Below are 17,483 nucleotides of genomic sequence, written 5' to 3' on the forward strand. Positions count from 1 at the left end.
AGGTGACTTTGCCTACAGTTTCCTTTCTTGATTACACACTAAAGCCCAGACAATTTAGTTTGGCCTTTATCATATGATTCAATGATCTAGGCATGGAAAAATTTCTGCTGCTGGCTCTCTGTGGTTCTTGTACCATGTAAATTCTAAGGGACTGTGTAAAATGGCAAGACAATCTTTAGTTTTTGACATTTGTGTCCCTCTATAGCCAAGACTTCCTTTTCAACTTAAAAATTATGTTTTTCTCCCTCTTATGCTCTTCAGGTAACTTAGGATCAGCCTTGCACATGAAGTTGATGGATGGAGTAAAATCACTCAATGGTGTCTGAATTTTTGTTGCTGGGACTCACCAATTCTTAGGAGATTCAGATTCTTCTTTTCGTTTTCTTCACAGTATTTTATATGGCAAGTATGTTAGGAAACCTCATTGTGCTCACAATCATCTCAGACCAACACTTACATTCTCCCATGTACATTTTGCTGACAAATCGCTCCTTCGTTGACACACGTGTTTCCAGCATTGCAACTCCGAAGATGATTTACAACCTTTTCAGAAAAAGTAAAGTCATCTCCTTGAAAGGGTGTGGCACTCAGATGTTCTTTATTCACACTGTCGGAGGTACAGAGATGGTGCTGCTCATAGTCATGGCCTATGACCCAACACATTGCTATCTGTAAGCCCCTCCAGTACCTGACCATCATGAGCCTAAGATCATCTTTTCCCTTTAGCTGTTGCTTGGACCATTGGACTCATCCATTCTGTGGCCCCACTGGCTTTTGTTGTAAACTTATCTTTTTGTGGTCCCAACAAAATGGATAGCTTTTATTGTGATTTTCCTCAGTTCATCAAACTTGCGTGTACAGACGCATATAGATTGGAGTTTCTGGTCACTGCCAACAGTGGTTTCATCTCCATGGGCACCTTCTTCGTCTTGATTGTGTCTTACGTCTTCATCCTGGTCACAGTTCACAAACACCCTTCAGGTGGTTCATCCAAGGCTCTCTCCACTCTCTCAGCTCACATCACTGTGATGGTATTTTTCTTTGGTCTTTGTGTTATTGTGTATGCATGGCCATTCCCTACCTTATGCATGTGGATAAAATATTAGCCATCTTTGATGCCTATAACACTCCTTTTATGAATCCTATTATCTATCATTTAGAAACGAGGAGATGAAGGTGGAAATGAGGAGACTGGTAAGTTTTTTAGTTTCAGGAAGAGTTCTTTCAAGCACAATCGAAGAAATTCAGATTCATCTTGACTACCCTTGGAAATTAATCTCTTTGCACTCTTTACAAATCTTTTCAGTTTAGTTAGTGATTTCAATAGCTACTGTGAAATCTTCCCTCAAAGTCTCTGTTCTGATCTGGTCAGTTTTCATAGGGACCTTTGCCCTAAGGATCATGAAAATATTGAGGAGGAATGAATTCAGCCTTGGAATGTAGTGTCCTTTTTGTTTATGATTGAAGACTTTGGTGAAGGCTGAAATCACATTCTAGGCACATTTTCCATTAAAACAAAATGTTGTCTACTCTTCTCTTTGGTAGTTGTTCTCAAAGACATATCTCTCCTAATCTACATATGTACTGTTATTCATGCCCTTTGAGTTTTTCAGTGTCTATATACTGGTAGAATGAGCAAAATGAAGATAATTGCCTAGGTACCTTTGAAAATGAGGCTTCTAACATCTGGATTTGCCCATCCACACTAAGATTTAGTTAGTACTAAGGGTTTTAGGTTTGGTTATGATTGGAAGGTGAAATTTGGGATAAATCATAGAGTGACAACTCAGGAAACTTTAAAATTATTAGTTAACAAAATGTTTTGAGACCAGAAGATGTAAACTACTGCAACATTCAGTGTGTATGATAATTGGTTTTACACCAATTATTTCCCAAACAATGATTATTTTTATACGGCAAAGAAAACTAGGTGAATATCAAAAAATTATAAACGGATTGAATATTTTGGACCTAAAAGAGGTGACACTGATTTATGAACAAATCAATAGAAGGGCAAAATATGTCTATATTACGTAAACCAGCTTTATAACTAAATAAAAAGCAAATACATAGTGTATAAATTTCAAAAGAAAATTTATTACAAAACTGGAGATAGAAAGATATAATGGAGAAATATATTAAACTTTCATGTGATAAAGTATATTATATACATCTAGTAACTAGTTTGACAAATAAATATATGTTCAGAAATAGTATAAATAACTATTCAAAGAGTATCTCATTTTTCTTTCTGAGTCACCAAATGAACAGCAGCAGGTGTTGAATGAAGGCGTTATTATTCACGTGTAGGTTGGGCAACTTGTTATGAAACTGTGCTGCCATCTATGAGCATCCAAACGATCATCAACAGCAATAGATTGTTAGTAAAAGACAGGAAGAGTAATGTTCAATGCTGCAATCAATGTTTCTGACAGATCTTTACCGTCACCCCTGCACAAATTTGCCAGTGAACCTCAGCTAAACGATCAGACCCTCTCAAGCTTGAGGAAAGATATGTTGGCACTCCTCTTTTGGTCTTCCCTTTGTGTATTAAAATTTTTCGGGGCCACCCCGGAGGCATAGTGGTTAACTTCGTGCACTCTGCCTCAGTGGCCCAGGGTTCACCGGTTCAGATCCCTGGAATGGACCTACACACCTCTCATCAAGCCCTGCTGTGGCAGCATCCCACATACAAAATAAAGGAGGATTGACATAGATATTAGCTCAGCAACAATCTTCCTCAAGCCAAAAGAGGAAGATTGGCAACAAATGTTAGCTCAGGAACCAATCTTCCTCACCAAAAAAAAATGTATCCTATTTTTCTATTGATATAATTGACATATAACTTTATATTTGTTTCAGTGTACAATATAATGGTTTGATATTTGAAATGATATTGAAATAATCAGCAGAATAAGTCTAGTTAACATTCATCACCACACATACTTACAAAATTTTTTTTTCTTATGGTGAGAACTTTTAAGATCTATTCTCTTAGCAACTTTCAAATATATACTACAGCGTTATTAACTATAGTCGCCATATTGTACATTACACCCCCTAGGACTTATTTATTTTATAACTGGAAGTTTGGACCATAATTTTTTAAACCAGCTGTCCTTTGTGTTATATTTAGTGAGTCATCAAATATGACTAATAGGAAGCATGCTATAATACGTCCTTTTGCACTTTTCTATTTCTTAGAATAAAATCTTAAATATGTAGTTACTGGGGAAAGAGTAACCATATTCTTAAGACTTTTGATTCATATTACTAATTGTCCTTCTGAATGAAGAGGATTTTGTTTGAAAATTTAGACACTGATCTAAACGTTTTCATTTTCATTCAAATCAATATATATTCAATATTTCCTTGCGTCATTTATAAATTTCAAGCTTAATAGCTTTCTTCCTCTTTACAATTTAGGGAACCTGGTTTTCTAGGAGTTTTCATGAAGAAAATGTGTTGTATTTTGTCAAATGTATGTCTTGTTGAACATTTCGTGTTAGAGTTTTTTGTTTTTGTTTTTCGGATGGGGTACTCTTTCAATTCAGAAAGTCAAGTCTTCTTTTATTTCTGGAAAGTCTTCCTAAGTGGTAGCCTTAAAGATGTGTTCTCTTCTGCTGTGTTTTCTTTGGGACCCCAATTTTGTGCAAACTGAATCTCTCATATCTATATCTTCTCTTACACCTTTTAATCTCTTAATTCATTTCCACGTCATTGGATTCTTCTCCCTGTCTTTATCTCTCTCCTGTTGCATTTCTGCAGTGATTGCTTTTCCCTGGCCTCTTTCCAATTTTACCTTAATATTAATGGTGATTAATTGTTTCCTACTATTTCTTTTTCTTTTTTTTGAGGAAGATTAGCCCTGAACTAACATCCATTGCCAATCTTCCTCTTTTTTTGCTGAGGAAGATTGGCCCTGAACTAACATCCGTGCCCATCTTCCTCTACTTTATATGGGATGCCGCCACAGCATGGCTTGATAAGCGGTGCAGTATGTCCGTGCCCGGGATTTGAACCTGCAAACCCCAGGCTGCCGAAGCAGAGCACGCAAACCTAACCACTATGCAACCGGGCTGGCCCCTGTTTCCTACTGTTTCTTTCTTGAGATATGTCTGTTCATATTTAATCTCTTTTTCTGGCATATCTTTCTGAGATTTTAAAACTCTATGTCTTTTATAAAGTTAATCAATCCTGTAAGTTTAAAAAATTCATGGTGATATATTTGCTCCCGAATTTCATCTGCTTTGTAGCAATATTCTTCTGGAGTCTTTTCTCTGCTATTTGTTTCCATGTTTATTTTGCCTTTTTAAATTGTGTAGATCTTGTGCTAGCTCTCTTTTTATTTTTAATTTTTTTAATTTAAATTTTTAAATATTTGTGTTTAAAACATTGCCTCACATTTATTTAGCATTTTACAGTTTAAAAAGCACACTTGTAATCTCACACTTTTTCCTACTACATTTTAATTTGCGTTATTATCTTGTTTTATGTATCCTTTTATCCTCTTCCCATCTCTTTCCTCCAATCATTCCTTTCTCTTTTCTCTTAGCCTCTTTTTTGATGAAAATTCAGCATGAGAGTTCCAAATATGTAGTTTTTCCATATGCCTAGATTGGGGTCTACTCTTCATTCTGGATCCATCATTGCTTGTTGTCAAACGTTCTGTCTCTGAGCCTGTGGTGGAGGTAGGTAAGGACAAGGCAGAATGATGTTCCACACGCAGAGTCATATTGCCCCAGTTGCTACAGACTCACACTCTGTCCAAGCTCTTTCCACCACGTTCCTAGCTTCTAGGGGTAATGTATTTCTTTCTTTCTCCTTTCCTTTCCTTTCCTTTCCTTTCCTTTCCTCTCTTTTCCTCTCCTCTCCTCTCCTCTCCGGTCTTACTTTCTTTCTTTCTCTCAGTGGTGCATACTTTAAACACCCACTCTCTTAGCCGCTGGCTCTTTCTAAAATGTGGTATATTCTTTCCCACACCAACTCTTTGTAGGAGTTTAATGTCAGTGAATGAATGGAACTATGTTCTAGCTTAGCAGGATTTTTTTTCTCATTTAGCTAATTTTTTTCCTTTGTCTGTGTAAGCTTTTTTTCCCCTTTTACTTATATGAGCCAGTGGAGTTAGGCAGTTATAATGCTGTACATAACGTGAAAAGGTTTTCTTTTCTCTCTCTCTTTCACACCAAAGAGATATACTATGTCTCACAATTTGTGTTTACCACTTCTAAAGGGAGTAAAAATGCCAAGATTGATTTGTATTTATCTTCTAAATTTTCTCTTTCTTATGTTTGCTAAGTAATATACACAACAAAAGACCTTCTATGTTATACTTTTTGTTTGATGTTTATCTCTTCTTTTTGTACTCTCTTCCTTTCTCCCGTGAATCAATGGGAATACTACAGCTGTACATGACATAGGAAGCTTTGGAACTGGAAGGGGCTGTAAAAATCATTTTCTATAGCCTACTCATTTTACAGATGGGGAAATAATACTATAGAGATATGAAGTGAGTTATCCTAAGCAATGCAGTGAGTTATTGGCCAAACTTGAATAGAATTTAGATCTTCTGATTCATAATCCATAACCAAGTCTAACACACTACAGTTGTTTCTGACTTAAAAGTATTATTTTTAGTGTGAAATTATGGATCATGTAATAGAATCTATAGCTAAACATTGCCATGTGAATTATGTATATGCTAGATTTTGATTGTAGAGAAGGATAGCCTCACAAATAATTAAAACACACACATGTGCACCCTGGAAGTTTCTATCAAGTTTTCTGTTTTACCTGTCAAGGTTCTTTACTGGACTTGATTTTACTACAAATTTAAGAAAATTATATTCAAATATTCCTTGGAAATCCTTTTTTAAGCTTACTTACAAAATAAATATTTGAAAGTAAGTAAAGAAAATGGTGTTTCTTAAAAAACTTTTTGATCTCTTTTTCCTCCATTTTCTGACTCATTAATAGCTTCCTCTATTGGTCCATCAGGATTCTGGTGACAAATCCCTTGGATAAATGAACTCATATTGGGGATCTCAAGTCTCTGCAAGATCATTTGGTCAGTATTCTCCTGTGTGCCAATTAGCCATATCTCCTACAATAATAGCATTTTTATAGCTATTAGTGCATGAAGTTAGTGCTAGTTTTAACCAGGGGGAGGTTGAATGTGTTAACTCTTTGGAAATAGTCACATGCGAGGTCTTTAAATGAGTGGGTTGGTGCCAAATATAGAAATAGCTTAGGGATATGGTGTACAATGCTGAACTCCCCAAAGGCCAGTGTTGGATAGATCTTTCTGGTGATAGGATTGTTTTGTGTAGAAGTTAAATGTTAAGAATTAAATGTTACCTTGTCTGATAGAAGCAGCTTTAGTCAAGCTTGATGAGCAAGATTCAATACAAATGAGAAGAAAGAGCACATACAGTCTGAAACTCAAGTCTTTTTTTTTTTTTTTAACCTATTGCTATGCAAGATTGAGATCCACAAAGGGAATCAGAATGGTTAGGAGGCAGTCTTGTAAGTGGGCATAGAATCTGACTTGGTTTAGTTCTGGGTTTTATTTCATTTCTTGACTTGGAGACAGAGCACCTTTGTTTTCTCTATTAATTAGAGAGCAGTGAGAGCTGAGTCTCTTCTATGGGAAGCTACAGAAGTTCATGTGGATCAAGACAATGGCAGTCTGGAAACTCAACCAGGATGCTCTGAGATGCAGGTATTATACAGATTTGCTTTCTCCTACCATGGTTATTTGAACAGTCAGGATGAATTATAAATGCATTTGAGGTAGCTTAAGAAACCCAGATGCTTATGAACACTTGAGGACAAAGCTTCTTTCTCACTCACTTAGATCTTCCTAGGTTGCTCAGAGTAGAACATGGGGCATCCCGAGAGGGACTATGGTGTGTCCTACAAGCAAAGTCGTGAGAAAAAGGCAAAGTGTTCTTTACATACTGGTTAAGAGGCAGACCAGAGTATCCATATCAGCTCTATCACTTACTGTTATAACATGTTTCTCCTCTCTTAGTCTTGATTTCTGTCACTGTAAAAAGGAGCTAGTAATACCATCTTTTATGGCTTTTGTAAATCTCAAACAAGATAATGTATATAAAAGAGTTACTGTGGTGTCTTACACACAGTGGCCACTGTTTTTGTTTTGTTTTGGGCTGTTATTTTTCCCTAGACAGCTCATCAACCACTGCTCTGGAGTGGGAGATGTTCCCTGATTATGTCTTGGTAGTTCTTCAAGCTCAAATGTGAAGCTGTATATCCACATAAATCATATTCTTATTTTACAGCACAGCGTAGGTCTTGATTTCTTTCTGAAGACAGCCCTGATCGCCCTGGCTTATGGATATATTTCCTGCTTCAATAATTCTATCATCATACTACTTATTAGACATTCTTTATACAGAACATTTTTTACTATTTATATATTTTGTGTGCTAAATTATAGAAAACTTAAGAGTAGTGAATATTTTAGTACTTCAATATAGTGTCCTGGAACAATGCATTTGCATGGTAGGCTTTTAGTAAATGTTTGCTGATTGATTACAGATGGTTATGATAAAGGGAAAAGTAAATGATATAGCAAATTTACAATAATTTGCCAATTGAGTCATATAAATAGTGTAAAAAGAATTAGAGAAGCGGGGGATTAATACGAGGAGAGGCCTTTCTATGGGATAAGGGACTTATAACCAACTGAAGATGAGGGAAAAGATGGTGAGCATGGTTGCAGTCTAATGCAGAGAATACCATCATTATGGATGAGCTGCATTACATACTGGGCTAGCATTGTGTTATAAAATCATAGAAATGTTGGACTTGAATGGATTACACAGCATCACCCGCCTCAGCCCCTTTACTTCACAGATGATGAACTGATTTCAAGTGAGTCGAATAGTTAATAATACTGTATTGCATATTTGAAAGTTGCTAAGGGAGTAAATCCTAAAATTTCTCACCACAAGAAAATAATTCTGTTAACGGTGTACAGTGACAGATGATAACTAGACTTGTCGTGGTGATCATTTTGCAATATACACAAATATTGAATCATTATGTTGTGCACCTGAAACCAATATAATGTTGTATGTCAATTACATCTCAATAAATAAAGAGAATTGAAATTCTGATACATGGTAGAACATGGATTAACCTTGCAGATATTATGCCAAGTGAAATAAGCCAAACACAAAAGGACAAATGCTGTATGACTCCACGTATATGAGGTACCTACAGTAGTCAAATTTACAGAGACAGAAAGTAGAATGGTGGTTGCCAGGGGCCGGGGGGCAGGGGAGAATGGGAAGTTGTTGTTTAATGGGTATACATTTTCAGTTCGGGAAGATAAAACGTTATGGCTGCACAAAAAGGTGAATGGACTTAATGCCACTGAACTATACACTTAAAAGTGGTTAAAATGGTATATTTTATGTTATGTGTATTTTATCACAATAAAATATTTTTCTTAAATGGAAAAAAAAAGAAGTGAGTCACGTGTGGAAGGGATGGGAGAAAGAACTTAAGTTCCCACAGACTTAGGGATCGGACTTGATCACAACTCTTCTGATTCCAAGTACTATGTTCTTTCCGCCATTCCATGAACCATGAAAATTGAACATGGTGTGGACAATGATCTGGAAATATCCATCACGTAGGATTTTGCTTGCTACATTGCTTTAGCTCACCCATGCTTAGGTTTCGCAGCATAAATCTCTCTTCTGGCTTGTCCTTACTCTATCCTATGCTGTCACAACTCAAGCTTTGTGATCGCTTCCACACCCTGAGCTGGGCAATAGCCGGATACCTTTAGGAATTCTACATTAACTTTTATCTTTATGAGGAAAAGGTGAACATGATCTGATAAACCTGCAATAGCATGAGACTAAACACGAGTGAGTATTGAGACTGATAGCACTGCATTTAGGAGGCGATCAAAGAAGTAAGGAAAATGAAAGTCATCAGAAATTGCCTGAGGTGTGGGGACATCCACGGGCAGGAATAACAAGCTGTGAGGGAGAAATCAATAAGTTCCTTTCCTCTTTCTCCCCTTATGTTATTCCAGGGCATTCCTAGCCTACCTCGCATAACCCTTTGATTCAGCAGAAGATTTTGCCTAATCTTCTCTTATCAAAACCTAGAGAATTTGGGGGAGGCTGGAGAATTAGAAGCAGTGATTTGTAGCAATGAGTTACTGTCCATTTTCTGCAAATACTGTTTAAGAGGTTATATTAGATGTGTTTTGGCTTCATGAAGTAAGGCGATATTTTTTCTTTACAATATGAAACTCATGCAGGCAATAACTCTCCACAAAGTTGATTTCCTCTTTACTCTCTTTTTCAGGTAAAATTCGTGTCAACTCTGCTTGCAGAGGAAATGGATGGAGCCAACGACTCTGTGGTGTCTGAGTCTGTCTTCCTGGGACTCTCCAATTCATGGGGGATCCAGCTTCTTCTTTTCCTCTTTTCCTCTGTGTTCTACACAGCAAGCCTGATGGGAAACCTCCTCATTGTGTTCTCTGTGAGGGCTGACCCTCACTTGCACTCCCCCATGTACTTCCTGCTGGCCAACCTCTCCTTTCTTGACCTAGGGGTTTGCTCTATTGCAGCTCCCAAAATGATTTATGATCTGTTCAGGAAACACAAAGCCATCTCTTTTGGGGGCTGTATAACTCAGATCTTCTTTATTCATGCTATTGGGGGCACAGAAATGGTGCTGCTCATTGCCATGGCCTTTGACAGATACATTGCCATATGTAAGCCTCTCCACTACCTGACCATCATGAGCCTGAGAGTGTGCATTTTGATTTTGGCTGCAGCCTGGGTCCTTGGCCTCGTCCACTCAGTGGCCCAATTGGCTTTTGATGTAGACTTGCCCTTCTGTGGTCCTAATGTATTGGACAGCTTTTATTGTGACCTCCCTCAACTCATTAAACTTGCTTGCACAGAGACCAATAGACTAGAGTTCATGGTCACAGCCAACAGTGGACTCATCTCCATGGGCTCCTTCTTCATTCTGATTATTTCTTACATCTTCATTCTGGGCACAGTCTGGAAACACTCCTCAGGTGGTTTATCCAAGGCCCTCTCCACTTTGTCAGCTCACGTCACTGTGGTGGTTTTACTCTTTGGACCGTTGATCTTCTTCTACACCTGGCCCTTCCCCTCATCACACTTGCACAAGTTTTTCGCTGTGTTTGATGCAGTCCTCACTCCTTTTCTGAATCCAGTCATCTAGACGTTCAGGAACAAGGAGATGAAGGCAGCAATGAAGAAACTCTGCCGTCAGCTTGTGAGTTATAGGAAGATGTCCTAAATACTCTAAGCATTAAAAAAAAAATTAGCTCTACCCTCAATAACAACAGAGAAAATAAAGTCATTGAAATTTTATCTCCTTATTAATTTTATGTACTAGTTTACATTTAGGCATTTACCCTGTTGCTGTGTATCTCTAGTACCCTAAATAATAAGGATAAACAGAACTAACATTGGAGCTTTCTGTGTTTCAGACCCTGTGCTGTATTTTTTATGTAAATTATTTCCCTTAATATGCATATTAATTCTGTACAATATTTTCATCTTGATTTTTTTGATAGATTAAGAAATTCTTTCTTCTCATGTCCTTATAATTACTATGTAAAATGTTTCAAAGCAAAGCTGATTATCACCCTAATCCACCACTTCCAATTGTCTTATCTCTCAAAAGATGCCAAACAGAGAACGTGTTCAACAATTCAGTGTTCAAAATTAGTCTATTATTCCTTTTCACTGTTATGCTTTCTCTGCTTTGAATTGGTTAACATCCTTTTCTCAAACTACCTGCCAAATTGCCATATACCTAGTTGGTTTAATTCTATTTCCTCTTAGTTTAATATCTGCCTTCTTCCTGTTAGCCCACATCCTTCAGCTACCTAGAGAACTATTGATTGTATAATAGAATCATGGAATTTTAGAACTGGAATTTGAGAGATCATTTGTTGCAATCCATTTATTTTATAGCTGAAAATACTCAGGCAGAGAGATGTTAAGTGAGAGATCTAGGGTAAGAATCAGGTCTCGCACACACACACCGAACATTATTGAGGGATAATTGAAAAATGTAACTGTATATATTTAAAGAGTACCACATGATGATTTGATATACATACACATTGTGGAATGATTGCTAACATCAAGATAATTAACACATCCATCACCTCGCCTGGTTAACTCTTTTCTCCTCACTTTAGATTTTAAAAGTTGAAAAAAAAACCTAAGCTCACTTGTTAATTTGGATTCATGAGCTTTCCACTAACAGATATACCTCTGGCCGTCTATTGCATTTCTATTTCCGACCCCTATGATAGCGGAAGTGACACCAGTGACGCCAGTACTCTTTTCATTGGTACCAGTGTCACGTGATTATTTATTGTTTCCAAGTTCTTTCTTTATTTGCAGCCCAACAAGAAATTTCTTAAACAGGGTCCTGGTTATTTTATAGTCGGATAATAATATCATCACTCATCCATGGTCTCATCCACAGCTTTTATTTATGTCACTTATTAACAATCCGCAATTAAACAGTGTTCCTCTGTCTCTATCACTTTTCTACTCTACTGAACACTCTAAAGGGCATTCACTATAACTTTTCTTATTACTACCAAGGTTTGGCAGCTATCAGAAGTAAGCTTCTAGAATTTCCTGTATAAATATTACTGCATTCCTTTATCTGTTTCTACTAGTGGATGATGGTTTCCATGACCGAACAGCTGAGGCACATTAGAACTTTTGGGAGCCAAAGATAATACAGACCAGACAAGAAATCATTCTAATCTATAAACAAACAAAGCTATTGATTTACAAACTAATAATTATGATAAAAATTATACTAATGCCTACTTATTACAAGATTCTTTAAAAATGTCACATGTATACCAATATCCCTGTAGGTTAACAATTTTTGGTAGATCCTTGTAATGAATCTATATTCTTAAACCACTGACACATTTCAGATTTCTTTTAGGAAGTTATTTTAGTCTTTCACATTCACTTTTCTTCATATTTTATTTTAGACTTCTTTAAAATTGTTAATTCATTGTTAAAATATGTATTTACTATGGTTTGCAAATATTTTTTCTCATTATGTAGGTTGCCTTATTGTGTTGATTGTTTACTTTGCTGTGCAGAAACATTTTAGTTTGATGCAGTCTCACTTGTTTATTTTTGCTTTTGTTGCCTGTACTTTTTGTGTCAAATCCAAAAAATCATTGCCATGATCAATGTAAGGGAAATTTCCTCTATGCTTTTTTCTAGGAGTTTTTAAGTTTCAGGTCTTACATGTTAAGTCCTTAATTCATTTTGAGTTGATTATTGTGCATGGCGTATGATAAAGCTCCAATTTCATTCTTTTGCATGTGGATATCCAGTTTTTCCAACACTATTTATTGAAGAGACTATTTTTCCTCATTGTGTATTCTTGGTGCCTTTGTCAAAGACTAGTTGACTGTATATGTGTGAGTTTATTTCTGGTCTCCCTGTGCTGTCCCATTGGTTTATTTTGTTCCATTGATGTCTTTTATTTATGCCAGTACCATACTCTTTTGATTAGCATAGCTTTGTAATATAACTGGAAATCAGAAAGTGTGATGCCTCTAGCCTATTATTCTTATTCAAGATTCCTTTAGCTATTTGGATTTTTGTAGTTCCATACAAATTTTAGCATTTCTTTTCCTATTTCTGTGAAAAATGTCATTGGAATATTGATAGGGATTGCATTGAATCTGTAGATGGTTTTGAGTAGTATGGACATTCTGAAAAAATTAAGTCAACCAATCCATGAAATCATGCTATCTTTCTATTTGTGTTTTCTTCAGTTTCTTTCATCAATGTTTTATAGTTTGCAATGTATGAGTCTTTCATCTCCTTGGTTAAATTTATTCCTAAGTGTTTTATTCTTTTTGGTTTATTGTAAATAGTATTGTTTTATTAACATTTTTATTTCTTTAATTTTGTGCCTCTGTTGAATTTTCAAGGGATACAGCTAAAAATTGACATAAAATGATTCTAAAGAAGACAATTTTAGTGATGCTGCTGTAACAAATCAACCTTGGAAGAAATATTTGGCCAATATGATGATGACATGACTGTTTTTACTCTAGCTTTACATACTGTGAAGCCTGTGATGGCAATAATAATGAAAGAGACTCGATGTAGTCCAATTGCATAGTAAACAGCAAGGATAAAAAACATAGATGGAGACAGAGTTACTTTTGACATTTCCCTCATTTGTCTTGAGAATCCGGAACTACATATGAATAGGAAAAGTTGAGTAGAGGCTTAAACATTTTTTATTAATAATTAACCATGGTTGACATTGCAGTGTAAAGAGACAGAAGAGTCATCTAGAAATTCTGGATGGACTTTGTAGGTTCATTACTATGTAAGAACTGGATCTCCACTTGGTTGCCTAGAAACCTAATTTCCTTAACATTCCCAGAAGTAACCTCTGTTTGGAAAAATAAATTCTGATAACCAAACTCAAAGTAACTAATGTGTATCCTCAAGTTACTATTTATTTAGTTGTAAGAAGACATAAATGCCAAAGTGTATCCTATACTGGAGGCTTCTGGTTAGCTCATTTTCTCTCTCCAGGAACAGTGATGCAGTAACTTGGATTATAATTAGAAAGTTGGAGGTAGGTCAACAATCTCAAAGTCTAAAGGCATTAAGCAGTATTCAGAATAATTTGATATGCACCAGTTAGGAATGGAGACAAAATGATGAGTAATACATAATTGCAGATTTCTAGGATATTACTGCATAGTAGAGGAGAGAGACATGGAAACAAATTATCGCAATACAGCATGTAAATATCATAAGTGATGCATATCTATACCTATATATCTGTATCTATCGATGCATCTATCTATGTCTATATCTGTAGTACAGTGGTGACATAGACAAAATCAACAACTCTGCTTAGAAGTCTCAGAGGAGGGGCTGGCCCAGTGGCGTACTGGTTGGGTTCGCGCCCTCTGCTTTGGTGGCCCGGGATTGGCGGGTTCGGATGCCCGGGTGCAGACCTCCGTACGCACTGCTCATCATGCCATGCTGTGGCGGCATCCCATGTACAAGGTAGAGGAAGATGGGCACAGATGTTGGCTCAGCGACAATCTTCCTCAAGCAAAAAGGGGAAGATTGGCAACAGATGTTAGCTCAGGACCAGTCTTCCTTACCAAAAAAAATAAAATAAAATATATATTAAAAAAAAGAAGAAGTCTCAGAGGAGAATAAAGTGGAGTTTGTCGTTGGAAGTTGAATAAGAGGTTGCCAGCTAGGTATGGAAGGACATTGCATACAGTGCAAACAACAAGGGTGCAAACAAAGGTGTGGAGTACTGTAAAAGAGCAGGTATAATTACGGAGCTCTAAAAGTCTTCTTTCTGCTGGATCATAAGGTATATAGGTGTGGTTGGAGAGTTAGGAAGAGGTCATATGATGGAGGGTGCAATATAGATATATCTAGTGGCTTGGATTATTAGCAGTAGTAGGTAATGGGAGTAACATGAGCATGAGAGTAACATGATCAGGTCTGGGTTTTAGAAGATGACTTCGATGACAGTGTGGGAGATGAATTTGAGAGGTCCAAAGCTAGAAGCAGGCAGGACAGTTGTGAGGAAATGGCTTCTGTAGTGCAGGTAAAAAAATTACAGGAGAATGAACTAATGGAGCAGAAGTGGCAATGGGAAAGTGGGGATGAGTTGAAGATAAATTGCTTTAACGTAGTGATTACTTCTATTGGTAGTAAAGGAAAATGTGGAGTTGAGTGTAAGTCCTAGGTTTCTGAGGTCTATCCCTCAGTCTTCATGGTGTAAATATTATATAATGAATCAAATCAGATTTCTTTTCACTTGTTATTTGATTTAAAATTAGATATATGCAAATTGACTTTTATAAATAACAATTCTGGCAACTTGTGTCATGCAAATCTTAGTTTCACAGCCATGTTTGTGGCAAGAGATCTTGGAATTTAATTTAAAAGCATTTGGAGTTATTTAAAAATAGTTACAACAATAAAACAGATATCTTAGAAGTCCTTCGTAAAATCAACATGAGACATCACCAAATCTCTTGATCAAGTATTCCAAGGAACGAATAAAGGCTAAAAGTGATTTATAGGACTGTCACCCTCATCTTTGTCATCACTGGTGAGACAGTGAATATTTTACAAGCACAGTCTCGTATATTCCTCACAACGATTCTATGGAGCAAGCACTGTTATTTTCCCCATTTTAGGAAGGAAAAAAGAAAAGAAAAGAAAATTTGGGGAGGAAAAATGAATTTATCATTTTGCCTAAAGTTTTCCTGTTATGGGAATTACACTCTTAGGTGCTGTGAAGAGTAGGATATGAGACACAATCTTGTTTCTTATGGAGAACACAATTTAAGGAATGTGTGTCTTTGGTTAAAGAGAGAGAAACCAGAATGCTTTGACAGAATATATCTTCCTGATAGGTTCCTAGGTGAATTGTTATTTTATAACTATTTGACGGTGGGGTGGGAGCAGAAACAGAGGCAAGGGTGCTTGGCAGAGACACGGGGAAGAGATGCTTATGTGGCTGCCTTGGATGGAAAGGTCTTCTTGCATTATGCCTCATCTTTTCTCAGATTTCCACAGGAAGCTTCAGGCTTCTCTATAATCTACAACCACTTTTGTTCATGGGATTTTCTTTAGTATCTGTTCCCAAGAGCTCAGTACTATATGTAAAATGAACTATCTGTGCAGAGTTTTCTGTTTTCCTCAAGCCATCTCTGGGCGAAGGGGAAGGAACTAATAATAACTGAGCAACTATGACACTCCAGGGGCGTCACGTATGTTGTCTTTTAAAGCTCATAGAACCCTGTGAGGTAGGTTTTGTTATGTCTGCTTCATAAATGGAGAAGCCTCAGCCTAGAAGTCACATGCCTGGAAAATGATCAAGTTGGGGTCAAAACCCAATCCTGTTGATTTCTTAGTCAAAATGTTTGGTTGCAAGTAACAGAAACAAGAAGAGAGGAGTTATTTTCATGCAGAAGTATGTTGTGGAACCCAAGGGCAGAACCACCAGGAACTGGAAGAGGAATGGGAGCAGAATAAGAAATTAAAACCATTTTTTCTTCCAACCCGCTGAGGTCGTGCGGTCTCTCATTTGTACTTCTCTGTATGTCCCACCCCTATAGCTACATCACTTCAGTTTAAGCGGAGAGCGGAGTCTGACCAGCATTTATGAATCCTGAATTTCAAACTTCTAAGGGACACAATTTGATTGGCTAGGGGGAGTCAGGACCAGTGCAGGGCCTTTTCTATGAACGAGTTCTAGATCTCATTCCTGTTTATTTCCTCAGGGCCCTTGCTCTGGTAAATATTCCCTCTGAGTACTGCGTCTTTAGTCTGTCCTCTCTATTGGTTTCTTTATATCAGTATTCAAATAAGGCCACATCTCTCCTATGATATGATATCAAAACATAAAAGGAGGGAGGAGGGGAGTTAAAGAGTACAGCTTTCAGACAGAGGTCAAACTAAAGTGACCATCAATTCTGTATAGAAGAAGTAAGGAACAGAGAAGGACTACTACAACACTGAGGAAAAAAAAAAAAAAAGTTAAAAAATGGCAGTAAGTACATACCTATCAATAGCTACTTTAAACGTCAATGGACTAAATGCTCCAATTAAAAGGCATAGGGTGGCTGACTGGATAAAAAAACAAGACCCATATATATGCTGCATACAAGAGACACACTTCAGACCTAAAGACACTCACAAACTGAAAGTGAAGGGATGGAAAAGATACTCCACGCAAATGGCAATGAAAAGAAAGCTGGGGTAGCAGTACTCATATCAGACAAAATAGACTTTAAAACAAAAACTGTAAAAAGAGACAAAGAAGGGCATTACATAATGATCAAGGGAACAATCCAACAAGAGGATATAACACTTGTAAATATCTACACACCCAATGTAGGTGCACCTAAATATATAAAGCAATTATTAACAGACATAAAAACAGAAATAGACAGTAGCACAATAATAGTAGGGGACTTTAACACTCCACTTACACCAACGGATAGATCATCCAAACAGAAGATCAACAAGGAAACATTGGCCTTAAACGACACACTAGAACAGATGGACCTAGTAGGTATATACAGAGCATTCCATCCAAAAACCGAAGAATACACGTTCTTTTCAAATGCACATGGAACATTCTCTAGGATTGATCACATATTAGGCCACAAAACAAGTCTCCATAAATTTAAGAAGATTGAAATAATACCAAGCATCTTTTCTGACCACAACGGTATGAAACTAGAAATCAACTATAGGAAGAAAATCAGAAAAGCCACAAATACATGGAGATTAAACAAAATGCTACTGAACAATGACTGGGTTAACGAAGAAATCAAAGAAGAAATCAAAAAACACCTGGAGACAAATGAAAATGAAAATACGACATGC

At 36.8% G+C, this 17,483-nt stretch overlaps 2 pseudogenes; both read left to right on the top strand.

Moving 5' to 3' along the window:
* The first annotated feature begins 297 nt into the window (after nucleotides 1–297).
* LOC147917517 (olfactory receptor 4F3/4F16/4F29-like) lies at nucleotides 298–6,781 on the top strand (annotated as a pseudogene).
* A 2,597-nt stretch (nucleotides 6,782–9,378) lies between these two features.
* LOC101399003 (olfactory receptor 4F3/4F16/4F29-like) lies at nucleotides 9,379–10,326 on the top strand (annotated as a pseudogene).
* The last annotated feature ends 7,157 nt before the right edge of the window (nucleotides 10,327–17,483 follow it).

This window comes from Ceratotherium simum, chromosome 3 (genome assembly GCF_057802395.1).
Source record: "Ceratotherium simum simum isolate JZ-2026a chromosome 3, ASM5780239v1, whole genome shotgun sequence".
In the NCBI taxonomy this organism is placed as follows: Eukaryota; Metazoa; Chordata; class Mammalia; order Perissodactyla; family Rhinocerotidae; genus Ceratotherium; species Ceratotherium simum.